Raw genomic sequence first — 26,600 nt, 5'->3', positions numbered from 1 at the left:
ATGTCTGTCATTTGGCATTATCAGTATCAGCATAAACACTGTAATCCAGGAGAGTCCAGTTCAGTGTTCCAATCTGAGCCAAACCCCCAAAAAACTACTTCAGTTCAGGTTACCAGTTCATGGTGATGAAGCAGGTCCAAGACCAAGCCAGGAAGTCCATCTGCACGCCACCATCAGCATCAGGGATGGCCAGGGAGCTCTGTGGGGATGGGACAAGACACAGCTGTGGGGATCTGGAAATGAGCCCTGATGTGGTACCACTGGAGCTGGGACAAGGGACTGTCTGGGCCAGGGCTGCCTGGGAGGTGATCAGGGCCACTGAATCCTAATTGTACACTTCGTGCCATGAGATTCTCTTCAGTAAGCAATCCTGCTCTGCTTTGCTTTTGCCTTCCAGAACACCATGATAATCATTTTATAGTAATAATTCCAATTAAGCCAATTAGGCAAAATTAGACAAGTACCTTAAATGGCAGGAGAAAATTATTTATCTTATTCTACTGCCTGAAGATTCGTGAATGCACTAGAAAGTAAATATGTTTAAATGCAGATGACAAGTGTTTGCAGCAAGTGAAGACAGAAGAATTCTGACGAGTGCATAAATGTGTATCTTAATAATTTTATTTTCATTCAGTCATTTCAAGGGAAGGGAACTATCATTATTCTTCAGACTTAGACCTTATCCTCATCAAAGGACAAAAGAAAAATGTGCAACCCTTTACAGCCACCCCACTTCCCTACAAATTTGCAGCAGTGAAGCAGAGCTCTGCTCAGTAATGACACTTTAGAGCTATATAACCAGTTTGCATCTGGTAAAAAGGCACCACTAACAAGATAGCTTTTGCATCAATATGATTAGCCTGGTTGATTTGCTTAGTGTTTGTTCTAAGTTACAGATATGTGATGCCAAGACACGTGTTGGCAGCTTCCCGGGGTCAAGGCCCTGGGGCTGGGCAGGGCTGTGGTGGGGCATCCTATAGCATCAACATACTATAGTGTTCCTGGGGCAGCAACTGATGCCCCTTGACTGGAATCTTGGCCCATGGCAGCACTGGGGAGGCTCCAGGAAAGCACTGCATGTCATAAGACCCAGAAACACAATTAGAATTGTGACATGGTAAAGTTGTGACAGTAGTAATTAAATTGCCTATGCCCTTTGGCAAGCTTTTTTAAAGACAAAGATCTGGAGAAAAAGAACTAGTGCTCTCATGTGCCTCTAGGGAATATGGCATAAAAAAATACACTACCAAACTAGCACCTGTCATTAAATGTAACAAAAAAACAAAACTGTTCTTGATGTCAACAAACATTTTAGGGTTAGATTCAAGATGTCTAAAACACTATAATTTAAAAATATAAAAATAGCTCATGTAGTTATGAGATGAATGTCCTTTCTGCTTCCATACTATCACTCTTTATGTGCATTATCACTGGTGGTGATGGGTCCTCCTTTCTAGGGACTCATGTGACAGGACTGTGTTTCAAATGGAAGGAACAAAGGATTCCTTCCTCTTCTTTTTCCACTTGCATTTGCATCTCACTTGATAAATTATGTCAGGGGGAAATGCCGTGACAGACCCTGTTTTCTCCAAGTGGAAGCACGTCATGCTGGTAACAATTGGGTTTGCAAGGAATGCTATTACAGGGCGTGGAGAAAACTGACAGCTTTACAAGAAAGAAAATGTATCTTCATATATATAAATATTGATATTTGTGTGCCAAAGAATATTATCAAAACAAGTAAATAAAATTTGTTATTGCAGTATATAAAAAGTGAAGGTTTGAATCACTGCTATTAGAGTTGATACACATTCCTTTAAGTCATTTTTGTTTCAAGAGGATACAAATCATGTCTGTGAGCTCTAGTTACAGAATGCAAGAGAAAATAATAAAAGTTGCCCGCAGTCTTTGAAATGTGATAATACACAGAGACGGTGTATTTAGCTGCATTTCATCTCATCTTTAACACAGCAATAACAATCTAGATCTCCTCAGGCCTAGCTTTACAAGACTCCAGGAGCACTGGAAAACTTACAGTGTTCTAAACATTGGTATGCATATATGTATGGAGAACATTGTTGTTTATAATGGGATACAGGCAGGGCTTCTTGGCTCACATCTGCTTCGATATTTTGTATGCTGGAAGTCTATTAGCACTCCACTGGCATTTTCAAAACTAATTATCTTCTATCCCCATAGACAACAAAGATTTGGAAGAAGCTCAAGAGAGGCCACCAAGATGGTGGCAGCTGGAGCTCTTGCCCTCTGAAGAGAGACTGATGGAGATGGGCTTGTTCAGCCTGGATGGATTCAGGTGAACCTGACAGAAGCTCCAGTACCTATTTTGGGAAGTCTTTGAGGAGACAGATACAGACCTTTTAGGGTGGAGCATGACAAAAGAATACAAGACTTTGGGTATAAATTGAAACAAGAGATGTCTAGGCTGAGATTCTACCTGAGCATCTGTTTATACAGGATGTTCAGTAGAATAGCATCTTGGAAACTGAGACTCTTGAGTTTGCAGCTGAAAGAAAGAAAAACTTGTCCAGGTTTTATAACTACATTTTGAGTAGTTGCAGGCTGCCCAGGTATCCCCACTTAATATATTCCCTGGGCTAAATAGGGCCATATCATAAGTCATACACTTTAGTTCATACACTTTTGGACCCTCCACAATCTTGGCAGCACTCTTCTGGACCGTATCCCATTGCTCCATATCCTTCTTGAAGTAGGAGCCCAGAACTGGCCACAGTATTCCAGGTATAGCTTTACCAGAGGAGTAATAAACTGTGACAACCTACTGACTGCTATCCTCTTAACGTAACTCAGTTTTTTTTATTAATACTGTTGGCTCATACTCACCTGGCCTTACCATAATCTCCAGTCCATCTCAGCAAGATACTAACTCAGTCAGTGCTCAGCCTGCTCTGATGCATGGGGTTATTTTGTCCACCTACAGAATTTTGCACATCAACTGAATTTCATAATGTTTTGTCTTGGCTTTTTTCTGGACCGAAGCTCTGCCATTCAGCATGTCAACCACAACCCTAAGTGCATTGCATCCACAAATTTTCTCAGAGCGGAACTTTGTCATCCTCCAGCTCATAGCTACATTATTAGGTGATGTTATGTCCTCATTTGTGCCTCTGATATAGATACTGGACAACAGAAGTTTCAGTCACAGTCCCTTGTGTAACACTTGTTTCTGGCTTAAACAGGAAAACATTTACCATTTCTTTACTTACTTTTCACAGAAGTCTGACCAAGGTCACACTCAGTGCTAGGATATGCCCATAGCAAGAATGAGAGCTGAAATGGGGGTACAGAGAATCTACCCTTCACAATGGTCCTCAGTGATTTATCAGACTAAAGCAACCCCTTTTCTGTGTCTACGAAACTGCCTGGAGTGCTCAAGTCTTTTCTCTTTCTCACAGTAATTGAAAATCAACAAAAAGGCCAAAACGAAAGGGAACACCAGGCTGTAAGGGATCAGATACAGGTGCTTCAAGTGCTCCAGAAGCACTATGTGTTCTGTGTAGTTTCACTTAACATCTTTGAATATCTGGCAGTATAGGTAGGTGCATAACCAAGATGCTATAATTGCAATATAGTTGTTTAATCAACAGATATCAAGATGTTGTAATCACAATATAATTGAGAGAATCAAGCAAGGTAGACAATGATCACAAAGAGAATAAGCGGAAGAGCTTACCCTTCGGCTGAGCTCACCAGAAGACACCAAGAGAGGGGATCTCCAGAAGAGATCCTTCCCCTCTGGTAGCCAGCTCTTAAATAGGTCTAGGAGGGGTGGAGCCTGGCTCCACCCCTTCCGGCAGCACAGGTGAATTGCCTTCACCTGTGCTCCTCTGGCTGACTCATGGCTCGCCTCAGGTGATTAATCAGAGGTTCAGGCCGTGACTCAGCAGTTCCCATACAGTAGGATAAACTTTAATCAAATGCGTAAAGGAGTCTTAACTGGGAGGTGACACAGCAATAATCTTAAGAGCTATGTAAGAGGTATTTTGGTGGAACTTAGGGAGGTTAGTAATACAAACAGAATTAAGATGGGATTCAGTCTGGAAAAATACACACTAAATATGGCAAACCTGAGACAAATAAAATCATAGCAGTTTCTGGGAGCTCAGAATCTAATAAGAGGGAACAGATGGCCTAAGAATACTTGAGTGACTTCAGGACAGCTGGATGGATTAGCTGACCATCTAAAAAGTGATGGTCTCTCCTACCTATATATCTCTGTGATTCTTGCTTTCTCCTCCCATTTCTTACTCCTGATTACTTTTCTTTCCAGCTGCTTTCTATCAGAAAAAGAGAGGAAAAAGGGAAAAGAAAAACAGCAGAAAAAGAGGACTTCAGCCAGCAAACTCTTTTTGCAAAACTGTTGAGAGCCTTGGGTGAGAGAGGAAGCTAAAAGTAGTGGGTAAGCAGTTCAACAGCTGATGTTAGCAAGAAGAACAAGAATAGTGTGCAGACCCTGCATTTCTCCAATAGCTAAATTGTCAAGAAATGAAAATTGTCATGAAAGAAGAAAGCTGCCTTATATCACCACTATATTCTTCCCTGCTTTTCTGTGTACGTTTGCCTCCTTTTGTCTTGAAGGAAGCAGGATATTATGGCAAAACCAGCCCATTTCATTTAGCCTTCGGAATCTTCTGCAAAAAGGTGAATAATTACAAGCCAGACTGCTGTCAAAAAAGACTGTCAGAAAAGGACGTTTTTCTTATGAAAACTTTCTTGAGTTGAAAGTAAAAAGGGAATACTGTTTGAATAAAAAAACTACATAAAGCATCGATGGAATCAATCTCCTTTTCTTCTTTTCTGTATCTGTAATGAAAGATTTATAGTACTTTTTTTGGTGATAGAGGATTGAGCTTCATGTACTCAAACCTCAAGCTTTTTTTCCCACTATTTAATGCAATATAATGATAATAGGGCTGTATTTAAAACTCTACCTTTATTCTAATAAGCACAAAGCTGACCTGATCACTACAGGTAGCTTTTTAGATATGAAGTGACAGCTGTTACCAGGCAAGAAAAGGGAGAAGGAATTTTCAGCCTTTTGATAAAGAAGCATCCAGGAACTCTAAGTGAGATACAGCCATGGAAAAAGATCCCATTTCACCACTGGGAGGAAAAATGAGAAGGTGCTATGAAATAGCAGGTAGCTGTCTGTGCCATCTGGCCTGAAATGGGCAGATACTGGGATGCTCAATCTATCTGTCTGTCTGTCTGTATGCTTGCTAGCCAGCTGTCTCTGGCTAGCAAGGGTACGCTGTCATGAGATTTACACATCTCCTCATTCAGGAGGTTGGCAGCAGGGATAGGGAGGTGATTGTCCCTTTCTAATATGGTTTTGTGAGTCCCCATCTGGAGTAATATTTCCAGGTCTGGGGACCGCAGCACAAGAAGGATGTGGAGCTGTTGGAGTGGGTCCAGAGGGGGGCCACGAGAGATGATCAAAGGGACAGAGCTCCTCTTCTATGACGAAAAGTTGAGGGAGTTGGGCTTATTCATCTTGGAGAAGAGAAGGCTCCAGGAAGATCTGGTTGTGGCTTCTAGTACTTGAAGCAGGAAGGAGGGACTGACCAACTTTTTTCATGGTCTAATAGTGATAGGACAAAGGGGAATGGTTTTAAACTGAAAGAAGAGGGATTTAAATTAGGTGTTAGGAAGAAATTCTTCACTGAGAGAGTGGTGAGGAACTGGCATAGCTGCCCAGAAAAGCTGTGGATACCCCAGCCCTGGAGGTGTTCTAGGCCATGTTGGATTAGGTCCTGGGCAGCCTGATCAAATGGATTGCAATCCTGCCAATGGTGGGGGATTGGACCTAGATGATCTTTAAGGTCCCTTCCAACTTAAACCATTCTACAACTCTATGATCCCTTGGCTGCTTCTTGGACCTTCTTTTGACTGTTTGTACCTCCCTTTTTGGACCTCCCTGTAAAACAACTGCATTGAAATTTTTTGCCACATTCTGCCACATCCATACCTAAATTTGTCATTTCTGACAGTGGGTAACCTTGGACTTGCATGGTGTTGCTGTTGTGGTCACTTACCAGTCTTAAATGTCTAGAGGCCATAAGGTATCACCTAAATCCCAGAAACTGGAGGTGATATGCCTTTGAGGATGTGGATCATTGTATGCACCAGTGGCATTTACCTGCCCTTGGCAATGGCCTCCTTGATGTCTTTTCCTCAGCTGAGGGGGTTAGTGGTTTTAGTCCTGCGTGGAATGAGATTTGCCTAGGCAGATTTTCTAACTTCTGCTAATGAGCAGAAGTATGACAGAAGCCAGCAATTGGAAAATAAATCCCATCCAAAACTGAACTTCAGAACAAATATGGAAGTCTGAAAAATTGAGGGATTAGGGACAACTTCGGGGAACAGAAGGGTTATATGCAAGGAATTTTCTTTGAAAGCATACTGAGTGAAAGACTTCCCCCTGAGAACACCCTGCCTGAAAAGGCTGGGTATTTTTAACCTGACCTTCACAAATAGGCAAACAGGCTCAGGAGGTGTTCAGGAAAAAATTCTTTTGCTTTCTTTTTCCTCTCTTTAAGTCTTGGATTAAATGGCTTGCAGTTTGGTAGGCATCATAACTAATAATGCTTCACAGCGCTAAGAGGATAACTTATGTCTAAAGATTTTAAGAGGTCTTAGAAATATTAATAAATTGAAACTTTTGAAGCTGGTACTATATCCAGAACAAGAGAGATTTATGGAATGTAATATGGTTGTCTCTGCATTTTACATTGGAAAGAATCCAAGTCTCTCTGTATCTGCAGAGAGACAGAACCAGAACCTGGCTTTGCCATCAGCCTTTCTTGTAGTATCAGTCTTTCTTCTATACATTTATGCCATACATATAGTTTCACCGCATGATCAAATGCAACACTTCTGCTCAGTCGCCTTGAAATGGGTTTTGGATGCACAACTACAGTTGCCTTCTTCCTCTCTCCATGGACTATATCAGCCTGGCACTTACAGGTGAAATATCTGGCAGACAATTCCCTTGGCTCAAAGCACATCTGAGCAGGTGACATGAAAGTAAAGGGAACCACCAGGAGCAGGATTTTTAAATACTGACTGGGAGCCATGTCCCTTTCTCTGAAATTCACAAGGGCAGCCTCATTCAGGAATCATGCATGGGACTGTGCAGCACAGCTTATCTCCCAAGAATGGGAAGTCCCACACTGTCTATGATTACCTACTATCTGGCACAGATAGATTCAGCAGTGCGTCTGCTCTTGAAAAAGGCTGTGGAGACCACCAACTTGGAAAACCTATGTGTTACTGACAGTGGCTTGGTTCTACCAGTGGAGGGTTCCACTTCGGTCCAGATCTGCAACCACTTTTATTTCATGCGCCGTTGGTTTTTGACATGACAGGTGTCAATGGCCCCAGTCAAATTCTGACCCTTGGGTCATTAAAGCTTGGAGTAGACAATATGGTTGAGGCTGGGTCTGGAGAAATGCAATCTAAGCTCAACCAAATCTATTAATGAGTGGTTCTAAGAACGTCTAAACAGACGTATTTGTAAAATGTTTTTTTCCTGAAGTATTCTAAATGTAATCATCTCCTGATTAAGTCTGGAAGTTCCTCAGGCAGATAGTAAAAAAAGGCAAACAAGGAAATCTAAAACAAAATTAAACATTTCACTGAGAGGAAGACAAGTAAATTGGTTAAACTAAAGTTATTATTTGCCTGCTTTCGTTTTTAATTTCAGCAAGGAAAAAAGAAAAGGGAAAAAAAACCCACTTGGATTTGACACAAAACACTGGTAAATAGATAAAATTTGAATGACACACTGTGGAAAAATACTCTGGGTAGGAGAAGTTCAGTGATATCGGTCTGGCTGAAAACTGGTTCTCAGCTGGGCCTAGGCTCCAGACCAGATATGTAGCTTGCTTCCAAAGGTCAGTCCAACTTCTAACCCAATTGTACACAGAAGTTCCAAGTCTTGATACAGATCATAGGAAGAACTAATTTTAGTGATTAAATTACTCACCCATAGTAGGCGCCCTTGATATACTCCTCAGTGTCTCAGAAAACTTCTGTCTGCATCTGATCCCAGAAACCCAATCAGTGGGATTTTTCCGTGTCTGAAGATGTAAAACAGCATTTTGCAATGTAACAGAGGTTTTTTAAAACTGAAAGTATATTCATTTCCTTAAATACTTTTGTAATTATCAGATTGCTACGTACATAATACTCATCTGAAATTCTAGCTTAATTACTACTTTTCTGTTGAAATTCAATTTTGTATCTTTAAAATCTTTTGAGGCCCCTTGATTGTATTTACGATCCTCACACTGATGCTCTGCATATACACTGAGTAATGCCCACATAAAGCAATGCTGGGATACACTTTCCAGCTGCTCCCACATTTCATGAAAAGGAAATGAGATTCCTTTTATTATTATTATTTTTTTTTTTTGAAGTTTAATCTCAGTTCTATTTAATTAAAGTCTTAAATATTGTTTCGCTTTTGAAAAATGCATTAAATAGAGGTTTTTGGTTAAATCATTCACTATGATTTGAATTCTGGACCAGAGGTTCTAGGCTATGAATAAATTCGTAAGTACCAGCAGGACCAGAATGTTAAAGACCTGAGAGACAAAGATGACAAAGAATTTCTCTTTCTCCCCAAGTAGAGCTGTAAATGGAAGAGTTCTGTGGCTCTTCTCTGGGCATCTTTGCTATTCATCTATGTGCATGTGTTTGGGGAGGAAGAGTAACGAGATAACTGTTCGTACTTGCTATTTTTCTTTCTTACTTTACTCTTTGCGTTATTCCAAGCCATTTTTTTTCCTTTTTACTACACAAACATGAATATTTGACCCAGAAACCCGGTAGATGACCCTGATATTGAGAAGCTTTAAGAAGCAACTCTTAAGTGCTGATGCCTCTGGTTTTGGAGCATTCAGCTTGAGAGACATGAGATTTGCAGAGCGTTCCTACTGTGAATCATAAAATCACAGGATCATTAAGGTTGAAGAAGATCATCTTGTCCATGCATCAACCCATCCCCACCATGCCCACTAACCATGTCTCTCAGTGTCGCATCTCCACATTTCTTGAACACCTCCAGTGATGGTGGCTACACCACCTCTCTGGGCAGCCTGTGCCACTGCTTCACCACTCTTCCTGAGAAGTTTTTTGTAGTATCTAACCTGAAACTCCCCTGGCATAACTTAAGGCCATTCCCTCTCATCCTATCAAATCTCGTTAAAAACCACACATTTAAAACAATACTCTGGAGTACAAGCCAGTCTGGAGATGGTGTCTAAGTGTCTCAAACCTCAGCAGATCTTTTCATGCTGTGATAACGAGTCACTCAGGAAGTGGCTTTGAAGATGTCAGATCTGCAAGGTGAAACAGTTGGAGAAACAGACACAGAGTAACAGTGGATAAATGTACAGGAGAGGAGGTGCAGAGAAGAATGAGATATATTCTATCAAAAATACTTTACTAAGTGAAAATCAAAGGCAACATGCTTGTCTTTAACAGAGAGGTAGGGAAGTAGAAAGTACAATACAAAGCTGAACTTGGTAAGCTAGAAAAGAGATGCGAACTAAAATCATTGACAAGTACAGTTAGGCCAGGAGGAACAAAATATGGTTATGAGTGTGCTTTGGAGACAGAATTTAGCCTCCAGAACAGTGCTTACATCCATCTTAAATGGAAAGACCATCCTAGTCATCCTATGTTTGAGGAGGTGTAAAAAATTTCAAATCAGATCTGTTGCTCATGCATACTCCACTGTGGCTCTGATGATTCCAGCAGAAGTTTTGTTGCTAACCGTTCTTCTCAAACTCTTCTATGTGCTTTTGCAGTCACTGTTGTCATTATCTGCTTTTTCTATCTTGCTTGCCAATCTATTAATGCTATTTTAGACTCTTCAGGAACCCTAAATACTCAGTCTGTGGGCACATCAAGCTGCTTTCCTTTTTTCTGAATTCCTCCTCAGGCTTAAGAGGGCAGCCCAGGTTCATCAGCATCAGGAATAGGCAAGATGTGCAGCTTTGACTGCAAGTATCTCAGGTGAAAAGAGTAGGATCTCAGCCAATACAGAGCTGCTTCAGTTCTCTCCGTGGAGGTCACAGTTGCCTTCCAGCAGCATAACTGCATGTAAGATTACTTCCTCTTCTTGATCTTTCAGAAGGATGCGTTTTATAAACATGCACAGAAATGTTTAAGGTCAGTTAAGTTCTTTGGATAGAAACGTCTTCAGGAGCAACAAGAAGATCTGCCACCAAATAGGAAGGGACAGCATTCCTCTGTTTAGAGGACTGGAACAGGAAATCCACAGAGTGTAAGCTAAAAAAAAAAAGTAATTTTCTTTACCCTGTTGAAATTTCAGCTACTCCTTATATTTGTCCTTAAATACATGAAATAAATGCTGCACAGATCCACTAGTTTTAGATCTATTTATCTTGTTTCTTTGATAGTTTAAGTAGAATGGAAAAAATAATATTTACTTCCTCTCATTTTTGTCCAGCTTTAAAATGATAACATTTTTGAGAGAACAATTGTTTTAGATTGACCTTCAAGTTTTTGCATAATGCAGAACCAAACTGTGCCAGGGCCAGACAGTGCTGTGGTACAACTAATAAACTGTCACCATCTCAAAAATTTGGTAGTTGCACCGAAGCAGACTTCAGTGCTCTAATAGTTTACTTAATTTTAAGAATTTCTATACGGAGTGTTCCAATTAGTAGAATTAAATGTGAAAAATTCAGTGGAAAGAATCTGCTGAATCCTAACTGTTTCAAATATAACAGTAACAGCAGTGAGATTCCCATTAGAGTTCTCTTTACCTTCAACAAATTGTTGCCTGAAGAGCTTATGAAGCACAAAGAAGTTTCACTGCAAGCTTAGTGGTGAGTTTTGCCACCGTGGAAGAAATTGAAGTCTTCTTATGTTCATTAGCAAGAGTCAGAACTGGAAAATAAACAGAATAAAAGAGATTTATTATGTAATAAACCTCTCCAGAGAGAAAACAACAACAACAAAACAAAACAAAAAACCAAAACCCTTATTCTAAATATAATGTCAACCATTTAGAGAACATTATGAATAAACAAAATTCCAGTATTAACTTCATAGGAAGTTTACTCACTTACAAACATAATCCAAATACTCATTTTGTCATTTTTATGTTATTGTTGTCTAAGCTTGGAAATTCTGCATTTTGTGTTCTTTGGACATTGTGTTTAGAGAAGGTTCTTTGAGAATCTTCTATAAGAGCACATTCCGAATAAGCATTGCCAAGCTCAACTGATTACGAAAGTCCTTCTTCTACACGTATTCTCTTTCTCTTAAAACTAGTTTTCATTTCAAACTATGTTCCTGCAGCTATTTCCCTTCAATATAATTCTTGCCATCATTTTTTAGTTATGATGTTTCAACACACCAAGCGACAAGTTGTCATGCTTCTCTCATGTTTCTTTTCAAGCTAACTTCTTTGTTTAAAATGTGGCTCTGTAAATCAGTAACTACGGTTTAACCCAGCTTGCAATCAAACTTCTGTTGTACATTTTCAGCAAACACCCCCTCTGACGTATATATACGTCATATATACGTCATATACGTCATATATATACGTCATATACGTTTCACGTATATGATCCATGCTCATACTGTTTCCACCCATGTCCTCATCACAATATCTGCATTGGGCCAGGCCATTTGCAGGGCAGACCCTGGCTGCTGGTCAGTCCTTCTGGGCACAAGATGTCTAGAAGTTGGACCAGAAAGTGGCATGAGTGGACTCAATATCAGTGACACTAGCAATTAATAACAGTCAAAGGAATAGATGAGGTTATTCATTACTTCTTCTCTGGAATGATAATCTCAAATCTAATATTAACTCAAGCCATATACCAGACAGGTTTGTGATGAATAGAAATATATATGTATGAAAAACCCACACCACTATTTTTCATGTGGAAATTTTCTAGTATGTCTTTATATTGCTGCTAAGCCTACTTCTTATCTTTGCTTACATTGTGACCAGCCAAATTCATTGCCACTACAACTCATAGGGAAGATCTTCAGCTCTGAGACAAACTTGACTGGCAAAATGTGGTGAAGAAAGAATCAGTGCAGTGAATCAGGATAAATGAATTCCTTCCTGACAAACTGGAAAATACTGATTCAAAACCTACCTATCTCCGTGAAACATGGTCTGGTTGGTGGAGGGCAGCACAGCATATTTTGAGAAAATCAGAAGACTAACATTTCTGATCATATGTTATCTCTCTTTATCAATATACAAACTCAGGTAAAGCATTAAAGCTTTTGCTGTACTCAGTTATGCTTTTCCTGGGTAGCAGGGAAGGTCGAGGATCTTCGAACGATTCTTTGTTGTCAGTTTAATAAAGTCCCATTTCTAGATGCACAAAAGATAAAAATATGTTGGACAACAAATGAAAATTTTCTGAGAGAAACAAGGCAGGACTTGGCACCACATAAATTTTCTGTTGAAGACCATTGCATCTTTTTCTGAGGCTCTCAGAGAAGTGGCTCAAACAATATCTTGTAGTCTTCTGAGACATTCTTGTTAATGTCTGCTATTTCCATATATACAACTCAAACTGTATTGCTCTAATCTTTCACTGAAACAATCATGGCTTCAGTAGAATATTCCCATTTTAAATGGAAGATTTTGATTTTTTGATCTGTATTTCTACACAAGTGTTGTACTTTCTAATTGGGGAATAGAAATCTGGATTTGGTGACTGATCCCTTGTAATTTTAGCTTCTGTGACAGGTCCCCCTGTTTCTGCTCTTGCATTCTAAATCATCAGAGGAACTTTCTGGTGTGTGTGGCAGACAACACCATGCTGGGAAGGATTGTTGATCTGCCAGAGGGGAGAAAGGCACTACAGAGGGACCTGGATAGACTGGATCGATGGGCCAAGGTTAACTATGTGAGTTTCAATAGGGCCAAGTGTTGGGTCCTGCATTTTGGTCATAACCTCAGGCAACCCTACAGGCTTGGGGAGGAGTGGTTGAAAATCTGCCTGATGGAAAGAGGCCTTGGTATATTGATGGACAGTTGGCTGAATATGAGCCAGCAGTGTGCCCAGGCGGCCAAGAAGGCCAATGGCATCCTGGCTTGGATCAGGAATGGTGTGGTGAGCAGGATTAGGGAAGTCATCCTGCCCCTGTACTCGGCACTGGTGAGGCCTCACCTTGAGTGCTGTGCTCAGTTTTGGGCACCTCAGTATAGAAAGGACATGGAGGTGCTGGAGCAGGTCCAAAGAAGGGCAACAAGGCGTGTGAAGGGCTTGGAGAATATGGCCTATGAGGAGAGACTGAAGGAACTGGGGCTGTTCAGGCTGGGGAAAAGGAGGCTGAGGGGAGACCTTACTGCTCTCTCCCAGTACCTGTAAGGTGCTTACAGCGAGAGCAGGGCTGGTCTCTTCTCACTGGTGACAGGTGGCAGGACGAGGGGAAATGGCCTCAAGTTGTGCCAGGGTAAGTTTAGGTTGGATGTCAGGGAACACTTCTTTACAGAAAGGGTTGTGAAGCACTGGAATAGGCTGCCCAGGGAGGTGGTTGAGTCACCATCCCTGAATGTGTTTGAAAACCGTTTGGATGTGGTGCTCAGGGACATGATTTAGCAGAGGGTTGTTAGAGTTAGCATAGTTTGGTTAGGTTGTGGTTGGACTTCATGATCTTTAAGGTCTTTTCCAACCTGAGCAATTCTATGATTCTATGATTGTGTGATCTCCCACAACTTTTCCAGCTTCCCTCCTCTTTAAGTTTATTGGATTTTCTCTTGTTCACTGAGCACTGCTTCTGATATTAAAAGTGCTTGCAGCTGTTCTTTTCATGTTTGTATTTTGATTCTTCATTGGTCTTCTGCAGTTTCTTCCGTACTGCTAGTATGTAGGTCATCATCACTTTTGCTCCAGCCAGTATTAGTGAGTGATCTGGGCCTAAGTGCAAGTTGTAATGATGAACTGGTTGTTTCTTTTGCCAAAATTATTCTGTCTCTTATTAATTCTTCCTTTAACATTCTGTATATGCAATGTTCAGCAAAACTGTGATCTACAGTAATAAAAGCTTCAGCTGTTTGCCCTTGTTCTTGGCACTCCTAGCAAATTTGGCTTTTTCATGTATCATATTTTGCTTGTCTTTGACATTGACTTCAAAAATCTCTTTTTGCTTTTTTGTCTCTTTTTTCCTTTCTTCATCGAAAAAGCAGGAAAGAAACAGCAGCAGTAAAAGCCAGGTCAAATATCAAGGCATTTATGAGATATTCTTGCACTTTTCTGATTGAATCACTGAAATTTTCAGCTCCAACAAGGTCACCAAAATCAATATTATTCAACAGGGTTATTTGCTGTTCATAATGTAGGTCATCATCAGGTATCATCTTGGCTGTTGTGATCAGCTACGCTGACACCATTCACAAATCCAGTAACTTCTGTTCCTTGAAAACATCCTGACAGAGAAGTGCTAGCAGGAGTACAAGTGGTGGCCTGTGGTATTGTCATGGTTCTATGTTTTTGTTTTTGTTTTGTTTTTTTATGGTTTCAGTATTCCACATCAAAACATCATGTAGTGTACGGGGTATTAAAATGTCACTGCCCCAATTCCAAGTACCTATCCCTGTACATTACAGCAGTCACGGGATCTGACCCTTCCGGGGTGGGGGGGGGGGGCGCTCTCTTGCTGCCTTGCAGTGGGTGCTGGAGGGTGCTTTCCTAGCCGTTCCAAGCCTTTCAGGTTTGACTCGGTTCCGGGAACTCTCTCTCTCTCTCTCTCGTCTTGTCTGATTTTATTAATCTCAATTTCAATTAAATTGTATATATTGTGTTATCTTGTATTCCAATATTATAGTAAAATAAGTTTTCCTCCATAGATTGTTGCCGCTGCTCTTTTCCTCCCTTCCTTCCTTCCCATTTTTGTGGGACTGGGGTGGGGGGGGGAGGGCAGAGGCCTGTCGCCCCTGTCACGGACATAGATTGATCTGGTCAACTCCGTGACAGGTATACTCCTGTAATACTCTTGCCAGATAGTCAAAAGGCACTGGCTATCACTTCTGTTGGAGCAGTGTGATGCTAGTGGGACATCACTCCCTGCAGCAAAGCCATAGCTTACTTCCCTCCCAACTAGTACAAGTGCTGTGTTCCTTAGGCTCCAGTCCTAACAGCTGAGTGCTTCTAAGAGTTTTCTTTCTGCTTATTCTTCCTCCCTCCCCTCAAAGTAACCAAAGGAAAACAAGAGAACCATACAAATAATGAGAAACTTCTTTATAATCATTTGACCTAGAAATTCATCAATACAAGGCTAGGTATGTCTTAAGTGCAACTGGGAGGTTATAGAGGCACAAGGTCTTTAGGGGGATCATAGAATCATAGAATTGTTTGAGTTGGAAGGGGTCTCTGAAGGTCATCTAGTCCAACTCCCATGAATGAACAGGGACATGCACAGCTTGATCAGGTTGCCCAGGGCCTGATCCAGCCTCACAATGTAAGTCTCTGGGGATGGAGCATCAACCACATATCTGGCAAACTGTTCCAGTGTGCCCTTAATGTAAAAGATCTTTTCCTGATATCTAACCTAAATCTACCCTCTTTGAGCTTGAAGCCTGTGGATAGCATCTATAGAGAGTGGCTGCAGATGAAGGGCCATACAGTGATCACTAGTACGTGCTCGGGACAAGGTCGTCCTGACTTTGAGCCCTGAGTAGGCAAGTCAGAACCGGCTGAGATAGGAGACACAGCACAAGGCATGAGAAAGCGATAATCTCAAGGCTAACTACAGAAAACATGTAACAAATCATAACGAGCCAATCATGAGCTCCGCTTTTGCAATATGTATGAGCTAATTATCGTGACTATAAGAATTGTAACCGAAAGATAATAAACCGAGACTTGCTGACCATGAGAGCATGAGGCTGGTCTCCCGTGGCTTCTTCAACAAATGGTGACCCCGACGTGATAAAGGGACGGCCACGAAAAGAAGAGCTACGTTGGGTTCGGGTCCCGCAGCTAGACGGACGACGATAAGAGCAAGGTGCTCCGCGTCCTGAGCGACCACATCGGTGGGCTCAGCCGATACGTGCTGCCGAAGCCTGGAGAGCTGCAACAGCGCTGCGTGAGTATGGATAGGCAAGCAGCATATGATTTATTTTCTCTTTTCTTACGTCGTAGACAAGTCAAGGGCATAGACTTAGATAAAGAGCTCCCCCAGTTGCTACAACATGCTGTGTCTTACGGGTTCTTTGTTAATCCACATACGGTGCATGAGATAGGGGAGTGGAGAAAGTATGGGGATAAGTTGTGGGAGTTGGTTCTGGAGGAGGATAAACCAGCAAAAAAGATGAGTAAATTATGGAAGGCAGTACAGGATGAGTTATTGAAGAGTCAGGCGGAAAAACGGGCAGCCCAGGGAGCGCAAGCGGCACAGCAGAGAAATCAGGAGTATGGGGCGCAGATTAGTGCTCCGAATCCCCCAGCCTTTGCTACAGTACATGTCCCAATACCTGCCTCACCCTCGGCCCCCCCAACGGATCACGGGGGAGAATCTCAATCGGAGTCTGCCCCAGCATCTGCACCACTGCCTTTAGGAACAAATGCAGAATCTGTTCCCGGGGCAGAGTCGGATCTGTTTGAGGCAATGGCCAGGGAACGACGGGAGTTGTGGACCTGTTTGGCTAGGGAGGGGCTAGCAACAGGCGATACAGGTTTAGTGGAGGTAGCTGGCGAAAATTTAGCTTTTCCCGTCCTATACACTCCAAACCCTCAGGGAGGATTGAACGCTGAGATTCGGACCTTAGACTGGAAATTGTTATCGCAGTTGCGTGCTACTGTGGGAAGCTATGGGGTAACGAGCGAGCCAGTAAATCAGATGCTTGAGTTCCTTTTCAATGCCCATGTCATGCTCCCTACGGATATTAGGGGTATTGCGCGCTTAATATACTCCCCACATCAGTTGCTACTTTTTAATGCTCATTGGCAACAGGAAGCTGTTGCAGCTGCCTCAGTTCAGAGGGGCCCAGGGGATCCCCTCCATGGTATCACTGTGGAGCAGCTAATGGGCATGGGACCCTGGGTTCGTGTAGAAGCCCAAGCCACTGCAGGTCCTGATGTATTGCGGGAAGCGATGGCTGTGGCTATGCGTGCTATGAAAAAGATCAAGGCTCCAGGGGGGACACCCATATACATGGGGATTAAGCAAAATAGGGATGAGCCCCTGGGCAGGTTTGTAGACAAAGTGATGGACACCATCACGAAGGCAGGTGTTCCGGAGTACATGCAGGGGGCTCTACTTAAACAGTGTATTCTGCAAAACGGCAACCCGGCTACTTGTACACTGTTAAATTCCATGCCGGGAGATTGGAGCTTGCCGGAGCTATTAGAGAAAGCAGCTAACACACCCTCAGGCTCACAGGCTCTATTAGTCAGTGCTTTAGAAAAGATAGGAGAGGGAATAAAGGAGCAGGCTCGCGTTATGCAGAAGCAATCAGAAAGCTCACAAGCACAGGTATTAGCAGCTCTTGCGCCTCTCCAGGCTGCAGCTTCCCCCGGCTAACGGATGGAATAAATCCCCTTAAGACGCAACCGCGTCTCGACAAAGGATTTGGATCAACTGGAGGACTTACCCTATTGACGTTGGATTTATCAACCCGCCCAAGGAAGGAGTGCACATTGACATTTCAATCCCAAAAAATTACTTTAGTAGGTTTGCTGGATACCGGCGCAGACACCTCTATAATAGCTCCAGAAAGTTGGCCAGCCAAGTGGCCACTGCAACCTTCTACTACGACGGTCTCGGGCATTGGGGGTATGACGCTGGCTAGTAAGACCCCCCTCATTACTGTGGATATTGATGGTAGAAGAGCTGCAGCGATATTTTCAGTAACGACGCTTCCTCCCACCGTCGCTTGCCTTATTGGCCGGGATGTATTGTCTCAACTTGGTCTTGTACTGACCAACGATCACCCTTTACCTTAATGGCCATTGCTTGGACTTTCCCACTGCCATTGACTTGGACAACAAACACCCCAGTCGTGGTTAAGCAATGGCCACTAAAATGGGAAAGTCTACAACAGGCGCACCTGCTGGTTCAAACTCAGTTCAATCAGGGACATTTAAAGCTCTCAACAAGTCCTTGGAACACTCCAATCTTCGTCATTAAAAAGAAGACAGGAAAATATCGCTTGCTGCATGACCTGCGAGCCGTCAATGCTCAAATGGAACCCATGGGGGCGCTACAACCTGGACTTCCGAACCCTGCAATGATCCCTGAGGGATGGCCATTATTGGTCATTGATCTGAAAGATTGTTTCTTCACAATTCCTCTCCATCCTCAAGATACCAAACGTTTTGCCTTTACTTTGCCAGCCATAAATAGGGAAGAGCCTGACAAACGCTTCGAATGGACAGTACTGCCACAAGGGCCTGAGTGGGTTCCAGCCCGGGCAACACGCCCGGCACTGCAACCAGCGGCAAATGACACAGGAGGTGCGACATCAACAACTACACCTGACTCTCCTTCTCAACCCTCATCGGGACCTGATCAGGACCCTGCTGCCCAAAGCCAACCTTCGACCGTCGACGCCTGAGCAACTGTGGGACCTGTTGGAAGAGCTGACACGGGCATCCTTATTCAGCGCCCATACTTCGAGTAATTACCATCGCTGCTGTAACTGTGGGGACACATGGTGTTGTGGGGCTTGGGTGCGTTTTCAGTGTGGGGGTTGTTCTAGGGTTGTCTGCCAACACCAGGAACATCTAAAATACTTATGGTGCAGGGGTTGTGAAAGCTCTTGGTCAAGGGCCTCCGCAATAGAGGATTTAGAGCGATATACGAATCGCCCACTTTTTACGGCTATCCGCATTTTCGAATCAACGGAACAAAAGGTTCTAGCCCAGTGGCACTGGGAGGTGAAGCATGTAATCAATAAGGTACGAAGCGTAACGTCATCTAAAATAGAGTCGCAATGGTGTGGCTCTCCTACGACGGCCCCACCGGGCTGGTTCTAATGGCCATAGTTGCTCTGACAACACGATGCCAAGGTTTTTGGCCGCCCCCTCAACCTAAGCAAAGTGTCTGGGTCACCCTAGCTAATCGAACAGGTCAGGAAGCAATATGCCTCGCCCTGTCATCACCAGATAACCCCTTTTCCACTTGTTTAGTGGGAGTGCCTCTAGAGGTACCTCCGTGCCCAACGGCCGCGAGTCCGTTGTGTGCAAACAATAACTCATATGCGGACAAATGGGATTCCATCCTTCCTCAATTCCCAACTGCCCCTTTTGAACCTCAAGAATTAGAGATATTGGGTTCAATTCAAGCTGATTGGTGCGTGAAGTTTAACTGGACAAGTGTCCTCCGTGGTAGGTCGCATAATAGGTGGTACAATCAATCCCTGCCACTGGTAGTTAACTCCTCCTTGACAATTTATAGAAACAGTTCAGTGTGGTGCAACTACACTAGCCCAAACATATCCAAGTCATCTAATACGCCAATTCAGCTACCAGATGGAATCTTCCTAATATGTGGGGACAGGGCTTGGTCAGGCATCCCTTCGAAATTAGAAGGAGGACCATGTACTTTGGGGCGGCTCACCCTACTAACCCCCAACACCTCTATGATACTCCAAGCCCACCGGCGTGGCCGGCACAAGCGCTCAGTACACGCATTCCAACAAAGCTGTAATGACCGCGTAGAATTTTGGAATGCCGCCTCGCGAATATTTGCATCAATAGTCCCTGGCGTCGGAACGGCACAAGCCCTTGCTACTTTAAACAAGTTAGGGTGCTGGTTAGCAAAGCAGACAAATGCTACTTCTGAAGCTATTTCACAACTACTAGTCGATGTAGGTTCTGTAAGGCATGCTACACTCCAAAGTCGTGCTGCAATTGATTTCCTCTTGCTTGCGCAAGGCCATGGATGCGAAGAATTTGAGGGGATGTGCTGTATGAACCTGTCTGATCACTCCAATTCAATTCATAGGCAACTGCAAACTCTAACTACATTAACATCGCGTCTCCAAGTGCATTCTGGATTCGGATTAGATGACTGGCTAAAGGGATTGGGGTTAGGCCCCTGGCTAACCTCCTTGCTCCAGCATCTAATCACTATTGGGATAGTGATATTAATTATTATTTTGTTTGTTCCCTGTATCATACAATGTTTGCAACGCATGGTGTTACGATTGGTGCAGTCTTATCCTACAACTATGCTACTTGCCCAAAAAGAAAACGGGGGAAGTGTGGATAGCATCTATAGAGAGTGGCTGCAGATGAAGGGCCATACAGTGATCACTAGTACGTGCTCGGGACAAGGTCGTCCTGACTTTGAGCCCTGAGTAGGCAAGTCAGAACCGGCTGAGATAGGAGACACAGCACAAGGCATGAGAAAGCGATAATCTCAAGGCTAACTACAGAAAACATGTAACAAATCATAACGAGCCAATCATGAGCTCCGCTTTTGCAATATGTATGAGCTAATTATCGTGACTATAAGAATTGTAACCGAAAGATAATAAACCGAGACTTGCTGACCATGAGAGCATGAGGCTGGTCTCCCGTGGCTTCTTCAACAGAAGCCATTTCCTGCTGTTCTATCTCCACAGACCCTGCTAAGGAATCTGTCCCTTCTTTCCTGTAGCTTCCCTTTAGATACTGAAAGGCCACTCTCAAGTCACCTTGCAGCCTTCTCTTCTCCAGGCTGAACAGCCCCAGCTCTCAGCCTATCTTCACAGAGAAGTGTTCCATTCCTTGGATTATTTTTGTGGCCCTCCTCTAGACACACTCCAACAGGTCCATGTCTCTCCTGTACTGAGGACTCCACATCTGGATGCAGTACTGCAGGTACTGGGATCATCCAGAGCAGAAGTGGAGGGGAATTCTTTTTTGAAATAGTTAGTCTTACTACTCTTATATGATAAAACAAGCAGTGAACCAGACTTTCATTCAAGAGAACCATGTGTTTTGCTGGTATAGAGCCCATGTGTGTGTCAAAAGAGCAGTAAAGAAAGCAATGTTTGTAAGGCAACACGCCGAATTATAAGAGATAATGCATTCCTGAGACTGACTGGCCTCGTTACTCTCTCTCCCTTTCCTGAAGCACATTTTTTCTTACTTTTTCATGAATTTTCCCTTTCACAATTTCTGTGGTCCCTTTTTTTCCTCTTTTTCTGGTTCAAGATCCTCCCCCATCTTCATTCTTTAGCAGAGCTCACTTCTGATAACACATAAATATGAGAACATTGGGAATGGGCTACATACTGTAGACATTATTGAAACAGTCCCCTCCTACCCAGCAGGGTCCTGTCTTTTTTTCCTGGTATCTATGGTGATTTTATGACTGTACACACTCCACACCCTCTGCTTTTCCCACACTCCAGGCAGGAGAAAAGGGAAGAGTCTTTCAACCCCTAAGTCTCAGTGGGTTTCATCAAAGGATGCAGGGCCCATGGCAATATTAGGCCTAAGGCCATGGCCAACTGTGGCCAGCACAAGACCTCTGGAGGTATCAGATCCTAATGGCACCTGGGATCAGCCCACAGAAGGACAGGAATTGCCTGTTAACAGACGAGTTTAAAAGAAAATATTTGCATTTCTTTTTCACACTGTGTTAGATCATCAGAAAAACATTTTTCCTCTGTTTTAAAATGCATTTATTATTAGTCTGAGAGCAGGGCCTAAATTATGGCTCATCAAACTGCTGCTCTTTTCTTCTGCAAAGTGATTGGAGTGATTTGATATTGCCAGTTTAGTTGCTCTAAACAGATCAATCTGTAAACTTATTAAATATATATATATATAAAATACTAATTAAACTGATCAATCTGCAGAACAATCTGCAGATGGTTTCACCAGTGATACCAATGAACTTCTCCAGGCTGGGCAGCAAAAGAGCATTGTGGTAAGGGGGATCTGCACCATTTCAGAACAAAGCTCAACAAACTGCACATGGTGACATTCAGTATGTCTGAATCTCAGGGAACAAAGCTATTTTAACTCCTGTCAACAGCTGCAGCACGATGCTCCCTTACTCCAGCACTTGGGCAGCCTGAATCAGGTGTGGGTGAATTTGTTTATGGTCAGACTTCAGAATATAATTTTGCATTTTGCAAGGATTCGTCTGTCTAGCAGCCCTGAATACCAACACTTTGGTGTAACCATTTTATATGCATACAGCACATTCAAAGCAGCAATACAAGAGAGACCCCAACATTACACCAATGGAGAATAAAAGCAAAACTTTCCACCTTCCTACATCGATTCTTTAACATCAGATGGAACTCAACACTTCCCTTTCTTAGGAGAAGGGCAAGAAGCATAGGGATTACTTCAGAGATTTCAGGAGTGGTCCAGAGCAGAGCAGCACCCGAGATATGGCTTCCCCCAAAAGAGCCATTGACTCCAGTGTCTATCAATAAGAAGCCTGAAGAAAAACCATTCCAGACACTATGGAGCAATGTCCTTCTGGACACGGCTCTGGACACCCTGCTCTGGATGTCCCTGCTGGAGCAGGGGTTGGGCCTGATGGATCCTGGATCCAGAAATCCCTGCCAGCCTTGCTGGCCCTTGATGACACCATTACTTTTTCACCAACTCCTTTTGCCTTCTCTCCATCTTTTTTCAGATGAACAGAGGAACTGTTAATGGCAGCTGCAAAAGGCAGTTACCTAAATGTGCATTGCACCGTGCAAGCTTTCCATGGCTTCACACTACAGCATTTTTTACCACTGTAAGCATTACTATTTTTAGCTGTATATTATCTGCTAAGCTATGATGAAACCAAAGAAAGCTCCTAGTGCGTGCATCTGTGTGTGTGAAGAAAACAGACCATTTCATCAGAACCATAGGAAAATAAAAGCAATTTATGACTGTCACATGTATGAACTGCTCATAATGTTCAGCTGTGTGGCACCTTTCAGTCAAGTGTCGAAGACCAAAAAATTCAGTCTTACAATGTAGCTAGAAGGAAGGAAATATTTTAAAGTGTGTTTTATGTGCTACTTGTGCTGCTGGTGTTTTATAAACGTGATATCATAATAATTTTTATGATAAATAATGATACTAGCAACCATCAATAGCAGAACCAAGCTGCATCAAATCTAACATGAAAGCAGGACTTGCCCACAGGATATGTAATTTCAAGATGTTAGCTTTGGCTGAAGAGGATTGTCTTCCTTCTTCACTCTCTTCTGTGCACAGTATAGCTCGTGGGCTATCGACCACGTCTATTTAGCATAAACAATAGAGTAGGGTGTTTCTTCTGGCAGCATGAAATTCAAAGAGGTAAGGCAGGAACACTACTCTTGAGTGCCTGGCATTAAATAAACATGGCCTCTGGATAAATACTTGCTACTTCAGAAAATGAGGCCACCTACTTAAGTGCTAAGCGTGGATTTATGTGCCTCTTTCTGTAAACAACCAGGCTTGAGCATTTTAACCCTAGTACATCAATCCTCAGAAAATTAAAGCAGACAGTGAAACTGTGCTTCTTTTTTTACAAGAACAAGAGCACCTGATAGCTCTGACACAGATTTGCAGAGGGGCAAATGTGAGTTGTAACCTCAGTTTGACTTGGGACTGCTGTGGGTGGAAATAAAAAATTCTGTTCTGTGGAGAAACTGACACTTTCCAAGCCCAACTCAAGCTTAAATTAGAAGGATGTGTGAAGATTTAAAATTCTGAGCTAAATATTTTCTAAAAATGTATCTTAGGATCAAGAAAAACAGCTTTTTTATCAAATTAAAAATTAATTATTTCAATTTTGGCACTAGTATACTCATAAAATAAAATAGAATGATATTTTAAGGCTGGTTAGAAATGAAGACACTGTACTGAAAACAACGTGATCTTCCTGAGCATTCTCATTTTCTTGAATAAGCGATTTCCAATGGAAAATTTCCATCAAAAATTTGTTGGACCAGGAGAACAGGAGATCCTCCACAAGTAGGAAACAGAAGTCCTCACGCCATCATGCCCAAAACCACGAGCCGCCACACTTACATTGTATAGCTGACACACTCTAAACTGTAGTCATGATCCAGAAAGGCATTGATGAGCTCTTTCACCCTCCTCTTGTGGTTAAATTCAATGAGGAGCAGTCCAGATATAGTAAGACATTCTTACTCCTGCTACTTAAAACCAGCACAAAGGTCACTTGTAGAATGCAGTTATAAATTAAGAGTAGTTGTGTAGGTCTAAAATTAATTATTGCAAAACTTTAGTGAAATATAACCCAAAGTGCATTTTAATTGGATTATAATGCTTTGTTTTTTAAGATGACAGCTGGAGTACCATCTGGCTCCATTTCTCACAGAACAATCTCTTCTGTATTGTAATACTTTCAGTCTGGTTACTAATATTGTCGGTTGTAAAAAACAGTAAAGTTTCAGCCTAGGCAATTTCATCTGGCCTTCGAATAAAGCTGACTCAACTTTCAATATGTTGTTGCTCAGCATATTGAAAATTATGTGACACCGAAAGGAGCAGTGAATAGTTGGAGAAAAATTTATCACGGTCTGATATTTCTGTATAACCCTTAAAAACAGCTGGCTCAAATACATACAATATTAAAAATAGAAATTGCATTGAAATGTGTTTTTTGTTTTCTTTAAAGTAAAGATCCAGATTCACTGCTTATGACATTATTTCCCACAAGTAACTATTGTGTTCAGATACTTAGAAAGATAAAGTACTGTTTGCTGGAGTTCCACATTACCTTTTTTAGCAGTGTACCCACAGCCTTGCACATTAGCACCAAAAGCAATGCCCATGCCATAGCTAGGATAGCATGGTTGTCATCCCTGCTCTGTCTGAAAGTGGTGATTTTCAGAAACTGGCAACCTGGAGGATGTATAGTGCACAGAAAGTTATTTCTCCTCTTTTTTCTAGTCTACATAGAGTCAGCATGTTTTTTTTCTACAGTACCCTCAGGCACACTGAGATAAGGCCACATCCATGAAAAGCTAGTTCTAGCTGGATAAATAAACTATAAGTAACAGGAGTATTATTGGAGAGCTGTTGGGCTAGGGTAGATAAACTGATGACAAACTAAAGAAACCAGGGTGCTGAAGTGATGTGACCCAGTCATGGTACACAGAGAGAAAACATTCATGATGATCTGTTTGCAGAGCAGCCTCAGAATCAGACGCACATCCTCACTGAATGGTCAAACTGTACCAGTATATTTAACAAATGTATGCTGTATTTATGGGGATGCTCTTGCACTGAATTAAGAAGTTAAGGGACAGATTCAGGCTGGTGTAAAGTGCTGTAGAATAACGCTTTCAGCAAATAGTTGAGATTCTGAGTAAATAATCTACTGTGAAGTGTTGCATGACTGCAGTCCTCACCACAGTTTGCTAATGCGCTATAACCCATAATTACTGAGTGCTCTCTCTTCAGTTTGAAAGTATTCTGCTGGAGAGAAAAAACATTAATCCTGCTTAATGTCCTGTTCAGGTTATCATGGATGGGCACATGGTGCAGTCTGGCAGACAGTGTTTTGCCCTTCCAGCCTTGTGGTTTCTATAGAAGTTCAGCTACAAAATACATGTAGGGTTAGCTTCACCGGTGCCTCTCCTGTACATGGAGGGTGCAGGCGCTTCCATAATCCAGAATGGCACATGTTTCTATTTCCTGGGATCAATAACTAAGTTAGGTTAAGGCAAACAATAAGTATTTTGAATGACACAAGAAGGGAAGAAATGGATCTCAAGAACGTGACTCTTTCGTGTTTGGCTTGAAGGTCCACACAGCCCAGGATCCTGCCTGTGACCACAGCCAGTAGCAAAGATAGAACAAACAGTGCAGGTAGAGAGCAGTGTGGCTTTGGTCTGACTCTCCTGACCAAGACCTGCTGATAGCTTTGGATGGAATTTCACTTATTTTTAAGTTTCATCTCTGCTATTGACAGTACAAGTTGAATTCAGATCGTAAATCTGTACCTTGGCACTTGGTGAAATACTTGAGGGGGGGAGAAAACAATTGGCCAGCCATGATTTTTTCGTTGTCATCTAATTAATTTTCAATTAATAATTAATTTTTAATGAATATTTGTTCCTCCCCCCTCCCCCCCCTTTTTTTTTCTTTTTCATTACTATTCTGTGCCAGTATTTATTACTGGCTTGGGACTGGACATGGAATTTTTCAACATCAGACTCCTTACAGTGCTCAGAAGTTTAGCTGCTAATACAGTTGGTCTTAAATTCAAATTAGCAACTTCTTCTTTATTTGGTTGATTCTTTGGGGGCTGAGTAGGTCTGATCAGGATTCAGATCAGCTCCAGAAAATAACCTTGCCCCTGAACAGATCCCTGGGGTTGTCTCACATTACAGGCAGCCCACTGGAAACCTTCTGACTGGGCTTTAGGGGTCATGATAATGGAAACACAGTCTATTGGGAAACCTAGGAAACACACTGTAAACCTGCAGCACCCTCCTGAGAGAGGAACTTTGAGTCTCACTCACATTGTGCGTTCTCTCCCCTGGCAACCAGGAGATGGATGTATTCCTCTTTCACTGGGTTACTAAGCAGAGTGTATTTCTTCTGCTGGCAATTCAGCTGGCAACTATCACTGTTAATTGGCCCAGG

Source organism: Tetrao urogallus (assembly GCF_951394365.1).
Source record: "Tetrao urogallus genome assembly, chromosome: 1".
In the NCBI taxonomy this organism is placed as follows: Eukaryota; Metazoa; Chordata; class Aves; order Galliformes; family Phasianidae; genus Tetrao; species Tetrao urogallus.
The sequence above is the reverse complement of the archived record's forward strand: the minus strand, read 5'-3'. Positions refer to the sequence as shown.